Raw genomic sequence first — 19,756 nt, forward strand, 5'->3', positions numbered from 1 at the left:
AAGAGATACTGAACTGTGTGATTGAGAAGAGGACGATTTGGCAAAAGATGATCGTAAGTAGAGATATTCATAGGACTCCTAGGAATTGCTCAACCAGTTTTTGAGGTAAATGTGCGGAAGGCGTAGATAAAGACGTGATCAATACAGTAGATCAAATGTTGAATGCAGTAGTTGCGTAGAAATGAAAATGCAGCTAGAGGATGGAGTGGCATGGAGAACTGCACCAAGTTAGTCTTTGAATTTATGACCCATAGAAGCAACGACGACAACAATAATAACAATGGTATCATTAAACAAAGCGCAATAAACTTGTCAAATGGAGTGCTTACTGTTAATTTAGATCAAGTCGATATTATGGACAACTCCAGTGTGTTTGAGAGATCCATCTGATAGTTCGAGTTATTGCGTTATGATCGGCTCAAAACATGTGAATATACTTTGGATAAAACTTTTTTTTTTTTTTGCTAAGGGCTTTACGTCGCACCGACACAGATAGGTCTTATGGCGACGATGGGATAGGAAAGGCCTAGGAGTGGGAAGGAAGCGGCCGTGGCCTTAATTAAGGTACAGCCCCAGCATTTGCCTGGTGTGAAAATGGGAAACCACGGAAAACCATTTTCAGGGCTGCCGATAGTGGGATTCGAACCTACTATCTCCCGGATGCAAGCTCACAGCCGCGCGCCTCTACACGCACGGCCAACTCGCCCGGTTTGGATAAAACTACTTTCATATGACTTTAAAAAAAAAAAAAAAAAAAAATTATGCCATTTTTTCAAATATGACTTCATGACGCGATGTAATAAAATATGCATTTATTTGGCCATTGGAAAACTTGTTCAAAAAAGCTAGAAAAACAAACTCTTACACAATATTTATGTGAGTCGAGTTCCTTCCCATTCCTTTTTTGTAAACAGGAAAACTGGTATTTGCTGATTAATAAGAGATGTACAAACACAAGAGAATGTACAACATACAACAAACATACCTGCCAAGTTCAAATTAGTGCACACCCTAAATAAACAATCACTATGCACCAGTTACTTGAAGGCTGTTAGAGAGTTTGAAGTCAGCATGAATGTGGCTCTTATGTTTAATGAATATGTAACGCAAATCTACAGAAAGAGGATATTAACATACATGAAACATTTGGTGCGTATATTACTATCTTCGCACGATATTAAAATATCATTGTTCTCGAACGTGAGCATCAGAAACATAGCCCTGAGATTATGAAAATTACAATTATTACATTCAAAATGACGACCAACATATATAGTACTAAGAGAACTGCACCACGCTTTTCATTTACACATCAGGCACACGCTGATGGTGTATCTCAATTAATACCACGGTCGTTTGCTTCCAAATTCTACAGCTGTTATATTCCCTCAGCATTTAATGCTTCAACAACTAAATCCTCAGCGCCGTGGCCTTCCGTACAGAGGGTCGTGTGTTCATTCCTGCGTGCTCTGAGGTTTTGGTCGCATATAATTCCTCTGGTTCGGGGACTGTGTGCCTGTGTTCATCTTAATATAAACCTATTCATATACAGTACACAACCACCACAGAAACATATAGTACCGAGCTCGATAGCTGCAGTCACTTAAGTGCGGCCAGTATCCAGTATTCGGGAGATAGTGGGTTCGAACCCCACTTTCGGCAGCCCTGAAGATGGTTTTCCGTGGTTTCCCATTTTCACACCAGGCAAATGCTGGGGCTGTACCTTAATTAAGGCCACGGCTGCTTCCTTCCCACTCCTAGCCCTTTCCAGACCCATCGACGCCGTAAGACCTATCTGTGACGGGGCGACGTAAAACCAATAGCAAAAAGAGACACATAGTAGCGAGTATAACCCTTTACAAAGCATCGCCATCAGAGAGGTCATCCGGCCTTAAATTAGAGCCTAGTCCTCACGTAGTTCCACCCATAGTCATTGCGAAAAGATAGGACCACCCATAGGGATTCAGGAAAGATACGAATAACGTACAGAGAAGATTCTTTATGATACTTGTTCATTAAATGTTGTGCGAAAGTTGTAAGAAACAATCCTCTTAAAAAAACATCAAGGAAGCAGTTTGTGTATTGATCGAATATCGAATTCATGAATTTTTGATTCATTACATTCCACGATCCTTCTGAGTAAGTAGGCCTAACACTTACTCAATTAGTGTCTGAGATACAGCTTCATCCTGTATACAAAAGGTTGAAATATGGGTATGGGCAGTGGCGAATATTAGGGGTGGGGGTGGGGGATGCAGTCGCCCTCCCACTTTGTGGATTTGTTTAGCGCGACAGCAAGCAGAGGAGACATTGTATGTGCTGTGAGGAAGGGTAGAAGGGGTACATTTTTTGCCAAAGTCATATACACAGGTATGTTTCATCCGCTTGAAGAGCGTATTCGTTAGTCTCGCAATCCTTTTTTTTTTTTTTTTTTTGCTATTTGCTTTACGTCGCACCGACACAGATAGGTCTTATGGCGACGATGGGATAGGAGAGGCCTAGGAAGTGGAAGGAAGCGGCCGTGGCCTTAATTAAGGTACAGCCCCAGCATTTGCCTTGTGTAAAAATGGGAAACCACGGAAAACCATCTTCAGGGCTGCCGACAGTGGGGCTCGAACCCACTATCTTCCGATTACTGGATACTGGCCGCACTTAAGCGACTGCAGCTATCGAGCTCGGTCGCAATCCCTTTAGTGTCTGTTAGTTTCTTAGTGTGTAGTCAAATACTAAATGATTTTTAATTGTATAGTCACTCCGTACTTCTGTTTCATAGTAATACATTTGTAATATTGTTCCTTTGGATTCAAATCTCAAAAGAATGTATTTTGACAACCTTTACCTATTCCCTCGTCGCCATAATACCTGTCTGAGTCGGTGCGACGTGAAACAAATAGAAAAATATTAATTTAATGAAACTTATACCAGTCACCTTAAAAATATGACAATCCATACCCTGCTATAAACTCAACTAGAGAGCAACAGCAGAGCTTTAACAATGAACTTCTGATGGAACACATCTTTCGATCCTGGCTCAGTACGGCGCTGTTTGAAGGTGCTCTAGTATGTCGTGTCGGTACTTTTACGGGACAAACTTCAGTCACCTCGGCGTCTCAGCAAGCCGTAAAAGTAGTGAGTCGGACACAAATCCAATAAAATTAATTATTGAATATTGAATTTTCACGACTGCATTATTAATAACTTCATCGTTAGTCGCAAATATCTTTTGTTTTGCTAGTGGCTTTACGTCGCACCGACACAGAGAGGTCTTATGGCGACGATGGGATGGGAAAGACCTAGGAGTTGGAAGGAAGCGGCCGTGACCTTAATTAGGTACAGCCCCAGCATTTGACTGGTGTGAAAATGGGAAATCACGGAAAACCATCTTCAGGGCTGCCGACAGTCGGATTTGAACCCACTATCTCCCGGCTGCAAGCTCACAGCCGCACGCTCCTACCCACGCGGCCAACTCGCCTGGTGTTCTCAAATATCAGTTTAAAAATGTCAATATTCACGCTAAGAATGTTTCACTGAAATCAACTGCATATAACATTTGAAAATCCAACTTTATCTCCTAAATGATATGCTCTATGGCAATGCATCCACCATCGATGCGTAACTGTGGCTTTCAGTGTCGTATGCTCCTCGGCATTTTAATTTGATTCAAAATTTCTGTTTTTCAAGGAAACACGTTGTATTTCCACTTGTGTTATACTTCATAGTAACCACATAATATTGTATCAATATTGAAGAGTTGTGATTCTGAAAATACCATCCATTTTTGGTCGGCATTTCAGTGTCTCACATTCATTTCTATTTTATAATTTATAATTATAAAAGCTATTAATATTCATATGGCCGCAGCTACCGTAAGCAAGCATTTTAATTTGACACCATCTGGCTGTCTACTAGTCATTTTCGACGTTCCGTTTTACTCTACGTGTACTAGAAAATACAGTAAACCGAATCCTTCCTGGGTGTCTACGGCTGAGTTTTAATGAATTTTGTCGGGTGAACACCAAATGTGTCTTCGAAGATCTTTTACATGCCGACATCGTACGGCGACATGTGTCGAATGAACGTTTTTCCACCCTTCAAAAATCCGATTACCTCGACGGATTTTGAACCCGCTGTCTTCGAATCTGGAGGCCGATACGCTACACATAAAACCAATCAATTGCCTTCATTCACATAACAAATTCGAACCAAGGATACTTTAAATTTAACGAATTTGAGTCTTCAATAATAATATGAATCTGGGGAGTTGAGGAGTGGTGAGGAAATTGTTGACGGATTTTCTCGGTACTTTCAGTACGTATAGGCCTATACCGCAGAACAGGCAAAATACAATCCCACTTTCGACAGCTCTGATGGATGGTATTCCGTGGTTTCCCATTTTCACACTGGGCAAATGCTAGGGCTACTGTAACTTAATTTAGGGCACTGCCACATCCTTTGCAGTCCTAGCCTAGACATAAGGCAAATACAAAGAATCAACATTACCTAAATCTTCGTCCAAAATATTGTAGGAACTGATGAAAGAGTGAAACGCGATAACAGATTTAAGATCATTAACAGCATGAGAACTGTCCTCTTTTTAAACAATTAATTGAAATAGTTTAGCCTATAACTTTTTGTTTTGATTATTACTATTATTTTGTTTCATATCCGGATTCTTGGCTGAATGATCTGCGTGCTGGACTTCGGAACAGAGGGTCCCGGATTCGTCAGGTTCGGGGATTTTAACTGCGTAGTCTATAGTTAATTCATCTGGATTGGGGACCAGGTGTCTGTGTCTTCTTCAAAAAGATATCATCCTATCCTCAGAAACGCACCGGTCGCTCAAGGATGGCAACTCATAAGACCTGCAGGAAGACTCTCCGGAGGCCATACGCCATTATTATTATTATTATTATTATTATTATTATTATTATTATTATTATTATTATTATTCAAGGAATATGAGCAATCTCCACCATAGGAGTGTATTGTTTTATTACAAAAATTCAAAGTGGTATGAATAATTTATCCATGTTTTCAAATTATTTTTTTCAAGGTTTCCTGTTCTATATTTCCATTCACTGTAAGCAGGGCTAAATGTAATTACTGGCAATGTATTGCGATTTATTTTGTATTTTTCCTTCTTTATGCAAAACGTGTGCATGTATTGTATTCTTAATGCCCCTTTAAAGGACATTGTGCACCTTTAAGTGTTTTCCTAATCAAGAAAACTGTGAAACAGTCTTTATTCCTTCAGTTTGTACACCAGCTTCAACACCACGCCTGGCCGATAACGAAGGATACAAATATGGCAGTGTAACAGCCACTCTATAGTCTTCCTTACAGCTCGTTGGTTGGAACCACGTAACTTCACATAAATTAATGGATAAAAATGAATAGTGGTTGTAGAAGCGGCGAAATGCGTTTATAATAAATTCAGCCCTTCCAAAGCTTAGACAAGTGAGTTGAGCGTTTTAGTGTTTCATTCTGTGAGATCGAATGGCCGTGCGAATTCTGTTACATGGACATTTTGCTGCGTGGGCCAGACCACGGACACCAGACTGTATTGTCTTGGTTTATTCCCTGCGTTTTGTACATACGATACTGTATTACAGAGACTCTGTGTTCTAGACACCTACAATATTACTTTGAGCTTATCAAAGGCATCTGGTATTATTTGTTATGTGATTTCGAGTCCAGTTTATAGACTTATATTACACAATAATGGAGAAATTCGCAGTTAAAACCATTTTTACAAGTTTCAGAGTTAACTGGGGGTGGTAATCAACAATAGCACTGCACTGACTGACTTTTGTTAGTTGTGCTGTTCCCTGTCCCTTCTGCTGTAACTGGCTTCCCGTAGGTAGTACTAATGCTACAGGGATGGGTAAGATATGCTTTCCGTAACTGAACAGAAACTAACCGGTCAACGGCAGGTACGACGAAATAAAACAACAAACTCATGGTGCATACTTGATGTCCTTGGCCTGCAAATATTGGAATTTTACGTGGTCATCGTAGTGGAATCATCAGTCGCAATGCTTGCTACCTTTCGTATCAGACAGCTCCCCGGAGTTGGTCTCACGAGCCTGAGATAACTCCGTTCCAGCCCTCAGTCCATACTTTAAGTCCCTGGATTGCCCGGGTTTCGAAACAGGGACCTCTAGGTAAAAATGAGTAACGCTGGAGAAATAAATACATACTCATATTAACAACAAAATTCACTGAGGTTGGGTACCAGGGGAATATGCTTTGACTTTCTTGGCTCGTGCAGACTGTATAATAAGTTACTATTTTAACTGTAAATGGAATACAGCGTTAATATGTAAATTGAGCTTCTACGAGAAATAGAAACGAGGAAATTGGAAGAAGAAAGCTTAGTTTAAAGTAGAGAGCAGAGTGCAATAGGAACAAAAAACAACAAAGGGGCGTTCGTGATTTATTTAATGACAGGTGCTTAATGACCCATCGGATGCTAACTGCTTTCAGAGACGCCGGGGAGTCGGTGTTTTGTCTCGTACGAGTTCATTTACATATCGTTAAATCCACTGGCACTATAATATCTCATTAGTCACTCTTATGGGCCTCCGATCCGAACAGGGATCGAATCCACAATGTCCAGGTTCAATAACGATTGAAGAGAAATTAAAATAAAACGTGTGCCAGCTGGGAGATTTGTTTCATAGTGGCCATCAGAAACGCATACTTACAGCAAGTGAAATCTGACTGATATACTGAGTGGTGATTTGTTCAGAAGTCATAACTTTCAGTGTAGCCTACCCAAACCAAATCGATTGGCGCCTCACTTTTCATGAGCCTTCGTCTACTGAGCGACCGTTGCTCAGCCCGAAGGCCTGCACGTTACGATGTGAGGCACTGTCAACGCGACAATCCTCTCAGTCGTTATTCTTGGCGTCCATCTCACCATCAGTTTATTGTTCTCACGTATGCTAACTGGACCTCGGACCAGTCCTCAGATCCCGACCTGGCCAGGAATCGAACCCGGAGCTTCGCTACAGCTAGGCCGCAGGACCGCCTTCAGTGTGCCTATTTCAGTCAAAGTAACAAACTGATCAGTGATACATTTTTAACAAGTGTTAGTTGATTATTGACCAAAATATGGCTTCCGATTGAGATAGATAGAAATAAAATTCAGGAAACTCAATCGTCAAAAGTTACCAGTGTTTCGCCCAGAGTGTGGCATGGGCTCATCAGTTGGATGAAAAGAGTGAAGAAGAGAGTCTGAAAGATGTGAAAAAGAGAGGGAGGGGGTAATATAAGAGGAAGGATGGGGTGTGGAAGACCCATCCGAAGGTGTGATAAACAAACATGTCCGCACATAGAGAAAATGGAGATTCAAGATGAGAGTAGGCAATGTGTAACAAGACGACTCAGATTAATCGGCGGGACAATAGATAAGAGCGTGACAAATCGCTGGATGGTCTGGTTTCCGCCTCGGCGATTCGCCACGCAAAGAATGGGAGGGAAACACATTGTCATAGAGGTTTAGGTGAGGATGACATCTGACCCACGGGTGTGGCTGAGAGCGGTATCATGGCGGGAAGGGGTTCCCTCATTACCAGGGGATACCGCGATCAGTCAGGTGTCTCTTTTTTCTTTTGTTAGTTGTAGGGAGTAGAATTTTTAGTTTTAGTGAAGGGTGGTGCAGCTTATGGTCCGGCTATCCGCCTCTGCAGCACCACCAAATTAGTTTAAGTATGGAATAAGTTGTTTTATAGAGTTAAGTAGTTTTAAGAGAAATATAGTAGAATTTTTTAGTTTAGGGTAGGGTGGCGCAGCCCATAGTATGGGGATCCGCCTGGGCTACGCCACCAAATTAGTTAGGGTATGTAGTTAGTAGTTTTAAGAGACATAGATTAGATATTGTTTGCTTAGAGTTTTGTTTTGTTTCTGAGTGTTTTGTTGTCTTAATTGCCTGTAAGCCGATGGTGGGCAATAAAGAGATGTTCATATTCATAGTTGATTATTGTTTTAAAAGAAGTACAAATGGCCACTCATTATACAAATTAAACACTTCTGGGATATTTTGAGATTACTTCCGCCTAACATCTATTTTGATTTATTTCAAAATTTACCATTCACCCAGTTGATTTGAAAACACTTTGCGCTCAGCGACTGAAAAAAGCTCAAGTTATTATACTGACCTGCCTGATCGTGATTTCTGACTGCCTTTAATAATAATAATAATAATAATAATAATAATAATAATAATAATAATAATAATAATAATAATAATAATAATGCCGTGTGGCCTCCGGCGAGGTCTGGTGCAGGCTTTTCGCGTTGACCCCTGATAGGCGACCTCAACGTTTATGAAAATGGGGCCGTACCGATAACGAAGAATTATCCGCAATCTGTATAAAAATCACTCTGCAGTGATAAGAATCGAGGGCTTTGAGAAAGAAGCAGTAATCCGGAAAGGAGTGAGGCAAGGCCGCAGTTTGTCCCCCCTCCTTTTCAATGTTCACATAGAACAAGCAGTAAAGGAATTGAAAGAGAAATTTCGAAAGGGAATCACAATCCAATGATAGGAAATCAAAACCTTGAGATTTACCGATGATATTGTTATTTTATCTGAGACTGCAGATTATCTCGAGAAGTTACTGAATGGTATGGATGAAGTCTTGGGTAAGGAGTACAAGATGAAAATAAATAAGTCCAAAACAAAACTAATGGAGTGCAGTCGAACGAAGCCAGGTGATGTGGGAAATATTAGATTAGGAAATGAAGTCTTAAAGGAAGTAGATGAATATTGTTACTTGGGTAGTAAAATAACTAACGATGGCAGAAGTAAGGAGGACATAAAATGCAGACTAGAACAAGAAGGGAAGAGCTTTTCTAAGAAAAGAAATTTGCTCACTTCAAACATTGATATCGGAATTAGAACAATGTTTCTGAAAACTTTCATGTGGAGCGTGGCATTGTATGGAAGTGAAACTTGGACGACAACTACTTCGGAAAGGAAGAGAACAGAAGATTTTGAAATATGGTGTTACAGAAGAATGCTGAAGGTGAGATGGATAGATCGAATCACGAATGAAGAGATACTGAATCGAATTAGTGAGAGGAGATCGATTTGGCTAAATTTGACGAGAAGAAGAGATGGTACACATCTTAAGACACACAGGACTTGTTCAGTTGGATTTTGAAGGAAGTGTAGGCGGTAGGAACTGTAGGGGTAGACCAAGGTATGAATATGACAAGCAGATTAGAGCAGATGTAGGATGCAATAGTTACGTAAAAATGAAAAGGTTAGCACAGGATAGGGTGATATGGAGGAGAGCTGCATCACTCCAGTCTATGGACTGATGACTCAAACAACAAACAACGTATGATGAATTCTAATGCTGAAGACGGTACGTATATCCAGCCACCGAACCAGCGGAATTAACCAATGAAGGTTAAAATCTCCGCACCTCCCGGAAATCGAAGCCGGGAGCTCTTGGATGAAAGGCCAGCACACTAACCATTTAGTCATGGAGCCGGGCTCTTTAAAGAATTACTTGAGACGATTGGTATGCATCGGTCCAAACATTTCAGTATTTTCTATATTTTCCTTCAACAAAATGACTGAGAATGTCTAATTGTGTTTGTGTTTCACTTGTGAAGGCCAGTTTCTTGGAGTAGAAGTAACGTGCCCGATTTTTGCTCGGAAGCGCCGGGTTTATTTTCCTGTCTGTCTGGGGAGTTTGATCGTGGAATGAGGGCTGGAGCAGAGTTCACTCACAAACGACACCCTTCACCTCGAACACTCTGAACCGCACAAAAATAGTGCTTAGAATATAGTGCAGAGGGTTCAGCAATATAACAGTGGCCTGAGTCACTCCCATGCAAACTGATGCATACTACCTCAAGAGAAGTCTGAATAATCATCTATTCAAGTCTTAAGAGAGGAACTTGGTTAACGAAAGGAAAGATAGTATGATATGAGAAAACACACATCATTCTTTTCTTACAAATGGCTTTACGTCGCACCGACAGAGCTAGGTCTTTTGGCGACGATGTGATAAGAAAGGACTAGGAGTGGAAAGGATGCGCCCGTAGCCTTAATTAAGATACAGGTCCAGTATTTGCCTGGTACGAAAATGAGAAACCACAGAATACCATCTTCAGGGCTGCTGACAGTGGGGTTCGAACCCACTATCTCCCGAATACTGGATGCTGGCCGCACTTAAGTGGCTGCAGCTATCGAGCTCGGTACTATGTGTTTCTGTGGTGGTTGTGCACTGTATATGAATAGGTTTACAGCTGCGTGTCCCTATCCGCACGGCCAACTCGTTCGGTACACACGTAATTCAATGCCGTGGGTTCAGTGCCACAAACCCTCTGCTTAAAGTGATTACGATATGTACAAGACATATGTGTCCGCCTCTGTGGTGTACTGGTTAGTGTGATTAGCTGCCATTCCCGGTGGCCCGGGTTCGATTCTCGGCTATGCCTCGGGAGGTCAAGTAAGTAGAGGGGTTCGATTACCACCTCAGCCATCCTCGAAATGATTTTCTGTGGTTTTCCACTTCTCCTCCTGGCAAATGTCGGGTTGGTTCCTAATTTAAGGCCACGGCCCCTTGCTTCCCTCTACCTTGCCTATCCCTTCCATTATTCCCATTCCCAGAAGGCCCCTGTTCAGCATAATAACCGAGGCCACCTGGGCGATGTACTGGTTGTCTTTCCCAGTCGTATCCCTCCGACCCGAAGTCTCACACTCCAGGACACTGTACTTGAGGTGGTAGAGTCCTCGCTGAGTCCGCAGGAATACCCAACCCTGGTGGGTAAACGGATTAAGGTAGGAAGAAAGAAAACACATTTTTTCTACCGACCTGATACTGCTGCCATTAGTCTTCATAGTGCGGATGTGGGATTTTAATGAAGTGATTAAAGCAAAATGGAAGAGAACAATATATGCACATATCACTAAAACCACATTTTTACATTCAACAACACTTTTTCCTCCAAGCAGTCCAGTATTAAAAGTTACACCAATTTCATTTTCAAACCATTATATGGGTACGTCAATGTCATAACCTGCATAGGATCAAGCATATTGAAACACGGTCTTGGACTTTCGTGCAGAGAATTGATTGTATGCCACCGAGTGAATTCTAATGATGAATGCCGATCATATAACTTTAATTGTTGTTATTCACGTTTGTAGTCTTATAAAATCGCCTATCCCCCCCCCCCAATAAAAGTTCATATGGCCGAAAGAAGTACACATCAAGAGGTCGGCAATATTATATCGTTGTTTTCGGAGGAAATATCTTAAGTATAACATCTTTATTCGTAAAACTTGCATCCAAAGGGATAAATTGACCAGAAATCACACAGAAATAGGCTCTTTTGACTTACATGTTCTCCAAGGACTGAAGTTAGGATATGTTTCATATGATCTTCGGTCATTTGTTTTCCTCTACATGAATTTTTCGTGGACATACTATTTGTTTGAAACATTTATGTCAAAAGTGCCTTGTGTCTCTTGAAAACAGATATACAGGGTGAAGCGAAATTCGCGCACTCGGGCGTCGCAGCGTGACTCCTCACATGCCAGCAATAAAAAAATGTCTGTCACAAAACTTCCTCCTGCGAGTATATCCGGCAGAAAAAAGGACGTTGAAGAGTGGCAGTCTGGCAACACTGTAAACACATGTAAGGTAACTACCTATGTCAGCACACATTAGGTGTGCTGTGCAGTTGGTGCTGTGGATAAAGTTGGGGTTAGCATCCATGGGGTCGAGGGGTCGATCCTGGGTTGAGGCGTATGTTTTTTATTTCGTAGATGTAGTCCAGGTGGTATGATATCTGGCATCTTAATCGTCAACAGAGAATAAATTCACGCCTACGACATGGAAAGGGCGTCTTTCAAGGCTGACCAATGAAAACGACTGTTCGTCCATTTCTAGGATCGTAGTATGTAAGTGCAAATGGTTTCTAGACGATCCGCTGCAATCTCTGTTGACGATTAAGATGCCAGATACCATACCACTTGGGCTACATTTCATCATCATCATCATCATCTGTTTACCCTCCAGGTTCGGCTTTTCCCTCGGACTGAGCGAGGGATCCCACCTCTACCGCCTCAAGGGCAGTGTCCTGGAGCTTCAGACTCTTGGTCGGGGGATACAACTGGGGAGTATGACCAGTACCTCGCCCAGGCGGCCTCACCCGCTATAGTGAACAGGGGCCTAGTAGGGGGATGGGAAGATTGGATGGGATAGGCAAGGATGAGGGAAGGAAGCGGCCGTGGCCTTAAGTTAGGTACCATCCCGGCATTTGCCTGGAGGTGAAGTGGGAAACCACGGAAAACCACTTCGAGGATGGCTGAGGTGGGAATCGAACCCGCCTCTACTCAGTTGACCTCCCGAGGCTGAGTGGACCCCGTTCCAGCCCTCGTACCACTTTTCAAATTTCATGGCAGAGCCGGGAATCGAACCCGGACCTCCGGGGGTGGCAGCTAATCACGCTAACCACTACACCACAGAGGCGGCTTGGGCTACATTTACAAAATAAAATAAAAGACATACGCCTCAGCCCAGGATCGACTCCTCGACCTCCTGCATGCTAACGCAAAACTCTATCCACTGCACCAACAGTACAGCACGGCTAATACATGCTGACAGAGGTACCCTACATGTGGTTACAGTGTTGCCAGATTGCCACTTTTCAACGTCCTTTTTCTGCCGGATATACTCGCAGGACGACCTTTTGTGACTTTTTTTTTTATTGCTGGCATGTGAGGAGTCGCGCTGCGACGCCCGAGTGCGCGAATTTCGCTTCACCCTGTATAGCCTTTTAGCTCATTTGCCTGGCAGTCACAAAGCCACATTAATTGAATAGCTGTTTGTAGAGCTATGTATAGACTGAAACACACACTTCATAGTTTTCTCTCCTCTGTGGTAGTGTTGACATTGATGACATTTCATAATGAAATTGACTTTTAGTCACTGTTCCGAACAATGTCCTTTGTCCAAACTCCCCTCTATTATAAATCTGTTCACTTCCTCCAGAAAAATGTGTGCCTTATGGCATGCACTATCATCTTCTATATAGCAATATGCCGCGATGAAATGCCGTATTCATCCTTAGAATTGTCAATAAAAGTAATAGAAGCTTTGGAATTGTCCAAGCCAAAGACTTGGGACGCTTCTAGACCCACATTTGCAGATGCTAATTGTGAACTGTTGATCCATAATCATCATCATCATCATCATCATCATCATCATCATCATCATCTGTTTACCCTCCAGGTTCGGTTTTTCCCTCGGACTTAGCGAGGGATCCCACCTCTACCGCCTCAAGGGCAGTGTCCTGGAGCTTCAGACTCTCGGTCGGGGGATACAACTGGGGAGTATGACCAGTACCTCGCCCAGGCGGCCTCACCTGCTATGCTGAACAGGGGCCTTGTGGAGGGATGGGAAGATTGGAAGGGATAGGCAAGGAAGAGGTAAGGAAGCGGCCATGGCCTTAAGTTAGGTACCATCCCGGCATTCGCCTGGAGGAGAAGTGGGAAACCACGGAAAACCACTTCCAGGATGGCTGAGGTGGGAATCGAGCCCACCTCTACTCAGTTGACCTCCCGAGGCTGAGTGGACCCCGTTCCAGCCCTCGTACCACTTTTCAAATTTCGTGGCAGAGACGGGAATCGAACCCGGGCCTCCGGGGGTTGCAGCTAATCACACTAACCACTACACCACAGAGGTGGACTAATCCATAATATGCCATTGATTTGTCAAATTGTAACATTTTATGCTCTTTTAAAGTTTTTACTTGCGACAGACTGTTTCATTTGAAGTGCGCTCCTTTCGTCGTTTGCCAGTCAGATAATTAAAATTAACTTGCTTCCTTCTTTCTTAATCCGTTTACCCACCAGGGTTGTTTCTTCCCTCGATCTCAGCCAGAGACTTTAGGTCGGGGAAACATCTGGGCAAGAGGACCAGTACCTCGCCCAGGTGGCCTCACCTGCTTTGCTGAATAGGGGCCTTGTAGGGGGATGGGAAGATCGTGAGGGATATGTAAGGAAAGCGAAAGAAAGCGGCCGTTGCCTTAAGTTAGGTTCCATCCGGCATTTGCCTGGAGGAGAAGTGGGAATCTACGGAAAACCACTTGGAGGATGGCTGAGGTGGGAATCGAACCCCCGCTACTCGGTTGACGTCCCAAGGCTGAGGTGACCCGGTTCCAGCCCTCATACCACTTTTCAAATTTTGAGGCAGAGTCGGAAATCGAACCCGGGCCTCGGGGGTGGCACCTAATCATTGTAACCACTACATCACAGAGAAATGAATTTTTAAAATTATTTCTAATTTGCTATTGGTATTGAAGCCACGATTGTAATCTTTACAAATAATAATTATTATGATAATAACAATATGAATAATACAGTAGAGTCTCGTTAATCCGAACTAATTGGGACCGGAGTCTGTTCGGATTACGAATTTTTCGGATTAACCGGAAACTACTTTTACGGTTCCGGAGACGCCTAGGTGCTGGGATTTTCTCCCGTAGGAGTTCTTTTACATGCCAGTAAATCTACTTACACGAGGCTGACGTATTTGAGCACCTGTGGATGGAAGCTAACTGTCATCCATTACAAACAGACCAAGAAATTGTAGCTATGGTGGAGAAAGAATCTGGAGTTGATGAAGAACAGAGTGACGACGAAGACGACCACAGTGAATAACTAGTGTCACATTCAGATGCTGCGGCTGCCTTAGAACTTGCCGTACGCTACGTTGAGCAACACTCCGCTGCTACGCCCACTGATGTGATGTATATGAGACGCTGGTTTAACACTGCATCTTCGAGTAGGTTCCAATCACTACGGCAAAAGAAACTAACAGACTTTGTAAAGATAAACGACCAGTGATTGATGGTTTATTTTGTGTAATTATGTTTACATTAAGTTATTCTAGTAAAATATGACTAATAAATTCCAAGTAAATCTTCATTCTATAATATGTTCTTTCGTTTCAATAAGGAGAATTTTAAAAATTGAATATGTCAGTTCGGAATAACCGGACTTTCGGATTAACGGGACTCTAGTGTAATGGTACATTTACTGGCACGAGTCTGACGTATTTGAGAACATTCAAATGCTACTGGACTTAGCAAGGATTAAACCTGCCAAGTTAGGGTCAGAAAGCTAGCGCATCATCCCTGCTTTATAAATGCTTTTCAGTAAACTGTCATCAGTGCATTCCGATATACTGGGCTTCGAATTTTTTTGCGGAGGTTATTCGTACTCACTCTGACTTTGCGGTTCCTGTTGTTCTGGAAATGAACGTCTTATATTTCTTGAACAGCCACCTTTAGGTCCAGGCCCTTCGTCTCTTTCAAATCAGTATATCTATCCAGAGTAACGCCAGGCATGTCTGTGTCATCCCCACGATATTTCTGCATTAATGTGCTATATAACATATTTGTGAACTCCACATCCTCGACTCCGATTGCGTTTCCATATTCAGCACGTCGCAACTTTATCTCGAATGATTTTACAACATTCACGGGATTAGTTCTCCTTCTGATGCCAATGTACATAGTTTACATTGTAACCTGTAACCGTGACGAACAGAATATTCGTCATGCTGTAACCGAACACTCCAAGAGATGTACCCGTACTGCAGCCATCCTCACAGTTCAGGATTAAATTCCTTGTATGACGTGGTAATCGAATCAAGAGCCTCTACGTAAGAAGAAACCCTGCTATCCCATCTCCGCCGGGTTGACCTTAACAAGTGAAACACAAAATTAGTGATGAAGATTTTGGTTATTTTTGGTTATGGAATAAAAGGTAATTATTATTGGCGTTCCAAACCTTCTAAGGCATGTTTACATACTGTTCAACGGGCCGGGAATAGATCCCGCACTGCTCAGTATAGGAGACGGGTGTTATTTTTCCGCACTAGGAAATTACTCAAACTTATATCCTGTGATTGTACATGACGAACATACAGCCTTACATGGACTCCAAATCATGCGATGGTTAATTTCCAATTTGAAAACTCTGTGGATGATCGATATTTGAATTGATAATTCCTTCACGACTATCTCGTGATCTCTCATGCTTTTGCCGGGCTCAGTAGCTCAAGTACTAGAGAGATAGCCTCGTAAGCTCAAGTTAGCGGGTTGGATCCCGGCTCAGTTCGGTGATATTTGAAAGTGATCAGATGCGCCAGCCTCGCTACAATATTCCGGCAGCTTGGCGTTCCTCAAACCGTAAAAAGTAGTTAGTTGGACATTATTTAACCGAGAATATATAACACTGTATTACATCTAGGTCAGAAAGAAAGATGGCACGGACAACATGGGAGATGGATATAATTACTAGTAGGTTTAAATATAACATTCAATGTGGCATTAGATAAATTGTTGTAGTGTAGTGCCGTTATTCTATCTTCTTAAATTTAATTATTGGTTTGCATGTGAATTGAATGAGAACATTCATTCATTCGTTTATTTATTCCTTTATTCATTCATTCATTCTTTCATGAAACTTTCTCCCAAGTTTGGCGGTTATCCGCGACTGGGAGATTGACTTTTTAAAAATATTTTAATACGGTTCATTCATTTAGCTACTCAATCGTAAATGCTCTCTCCCAAGTTGGTAGTTATCACTGGGTGAGAATAGTGTTAGCGGGTGAGTTGGCCGTGCGGTTAGGGGCGGGCAGCCGTGAACTTTCATCCAGGAGATAGTGGGTTCAAATCTCACTGTCGGCAGCCCTGAAGATGGTTTTTCGTCGTTTTCCATTTTCACACCAGGAAAATGCTGCGATTGTACCTTCATTAAGGCCACGGCCGCTTCCTTCCAACTCCTAGCCCTTTCGTATTCCTTCATCGCCATAAGACCTACCGGTGTCGGTGCGACGTAAAGCCACTAGCAAGAAAAAAAAAGAATAGTGTTTATTCATTCACGAACGCAACTCAATAATGAAATCATTCACTCACCAATTCATGTAGTCATTCATCCATTCATTCAGTTCATTCAAAATGCATGTTGTAATTGTAGAATAACTCTATAAAGACTAGTACGATGCATGCTTTTCTAGACTATATAATTCTGCTAACATGTATAACAAAATAAAGAAATAAATAAACTGTAAAGAAAAAATTACAATTTAGAAATTGGATTGAATTAGTTAAAAAGTTTAACTGTAATGTGGTAATAAGGAAAATAATGCATGTATCTAAACACAGTTTGGATTACAATACATTATTACTTTCTCCCCATTTTCAGGTGAACCGAAACTGGAAGGATGGGGGTAACCTATTCTATTCTAGTCGGACATTAACAATATATCGTCGTTGCCGGGACAAACCCTGATATGTGAAATATTTTAACTTAGAATTTTGCCCGGTAAGGTTCTGTCATCTAAGGTGCAGTATCGTGTGACATTTGTCAAGGCATTCTCGCTCTTCATAACGTATGTGCTGCGGGTCAGTATATCTCCAAAAATATTAATACATAGGAGGTTTAGTCCCGGCAACGACGATATATAACTTATTAATATCTCTAATGCTTAATAAATTAGGGGATAAGAAAGCCAGAATTATTGTTATGAGGAAAGAAGTGAATTCGTGTCGTATGAGGAGCCAAAGGAGGAGAGGTGCACGTACCTTTTCAACTAAATACCTGCCAATATGGTAGTACCGGTAAACGAAACGTGGCTTCCGTGGACGGTAACAATAGTGTTGACCGTTACAGTAGGAAGGTGGGCAATGCTATAAGATTATTTCTATCTGAAATCCACTGGTAAATTATACTCTGCTGAGAGTAATAGATAATACCTAGACTTAATAGCGGTAAGCAATAATGATGCTTACTTCTCGCTATTCAATGTGGCTGGTGATTATGGGTTTACGAGTACTTACAAATAGCCAACCATCCCCTATAAATACTAGTCAGAAGTGAAAGAGCTATTTTGCTTCGAAGAGTGAAGGTTTCGGGGAATGAAAGGCATGAAAATGTACACTCTAGGCCTCGGAACGTAAAACCAACGGTACTGGAAGAGAACAACAGTTGTCGGATAGGAAAGGCGGAAGTGAGGAGCTTAGCATCAGGAAGTGGAACCATTGAAACACTCAGTTATGATCCCGTGATCCTCAACCTACGCTCCCCAGTTGATAATAACAATAATAATAATAATAATAATAATAATAATAATAATAATAATAATAATGTTATTTGCTTTACGTCCCATTAACTACTTTTTAAGGTCTTCGGAGACGCCGAGATGCTGGAATTTAGTCCCGCAGGAGTTCTTTTACGTGCCGGTAAATCTACCGACACGGGGCTGTCGTATTTGAGCACCTTCAAATACCACCGGACGGAGCCAGGATCGAACCTGCCAAGTTGGGGTTAGAAGGCCAGCGCCTTAACCGTCTAAGCCAATCTCCCCAGTTGAGAGCCTATAGTCATATCTTACGACAGGTAGGGAATACCGTGGAATTAATCTATGCCGCCCACCCCCAACTCTAATTTGAGGAATGTCACACACAGCAACGTCATTCTTGTATTGAGAATTAAATGTATACATGCCTTGACCACAGAGAATGGCTCATTATTACATCCATTAAATGTATTCCCTTAGGTTTTTGGTGCGTGATTGCGTGAAAACGGAAAATATGCCCAAGTTCTAAGACGAATCGCTCGATAAAAGTCCATTAAAATATCACTACAGCGTAACGAGTAATGATGGATGGCGAATAGACAGTGAAGGAATTTGAAAGGTCTGTCATTTGGCTGGAATGACACATTCGTATGTATCGTACTTATTTCAATGAAACTGTCAAAACGAATTACACTGGATGAAAAGTGTTATTCAGTCCAAAGGCTCGATGACAGCGTGCAATACCAGCTTGTATTATCTCAATCCCTTATCGACACCAACTGCAGACAACGACAATGGATCCTCCATTTACCGCACTCGCTGACAGGTGTGTGAACAGGCCTAAAGTAGGTGGCAATTATATAAACCAGAAAGTACAATAAAGTCTGAAATTGCAGTGAAATATTTACTCTCCCCAACTGGTTGGGGAATATCCTCGTGTGGCCTGGAATTCTTTAAAAAGGATACCTTGATTAAAATTTAGACTCTTCTACCAGGAAAATACATTGAGTTTATGGTTGTGTTTTAGTTGTAGGAAAATGTATTTACTCGTGTGGTATGATTGCCACTTCGCTGTCTGTCGCAAAAACACTGCTAGAGGTACAAACGAGGAGCCGCTAGAGTTTACATTGTTCAATTTGTTAAGGTACAATTTCTGGCAAGTACGTATCTAATCATTCTTCTCTTGAGATTTCAATCACTAGTATGAGTTGAAAAGGTAGGTCTACATGCCATCTTTCTACTAATTTTTGAGATTTTGGGACAGTCAACTGAGTGGCATGAGTACATTCTTTGAAACAGAACATAACACAATCTCTAGTTCAAAATGCTGTCAAATGGCTGCTGCGAAAGTGGCCCATGCCATTGAGATATACACTTCTTAAGGGACGTTGGTACTCATTAACCATTCTGATTTCTGATTTTAGGCTGCCAATTGGAAACCATTTATCGAACGTATCACACGTTTCCACGGATATTCCATGATATAGGCAAAGTTCTGAAGTTAAAGGGTTTCATAAAGAAAATCTAAAGAATATACATGGAAGGAAACAGGGCTATGACATAGTAGGGAACAATATATACGCAGAAATAATCATACTTTTCTTGAAAAAGGGCTAAGAATAACAGTGATCCGCGGCTCA

Source organism: Anabrus simplex, chromosome 1 (assembly GCF_040414725.1).
Source record: "Anabrus simplex isolate iqAnaSimp1 chromosome 1, ASM4041472v1, whole genome shotgun sequence".
Taxonomy (NCBI): Eukaryota; Metazoa; Arthropoda; class Insecta; order Orthoptera; family Tettigoniidae; genus Anabrus; species Anabrus simplex.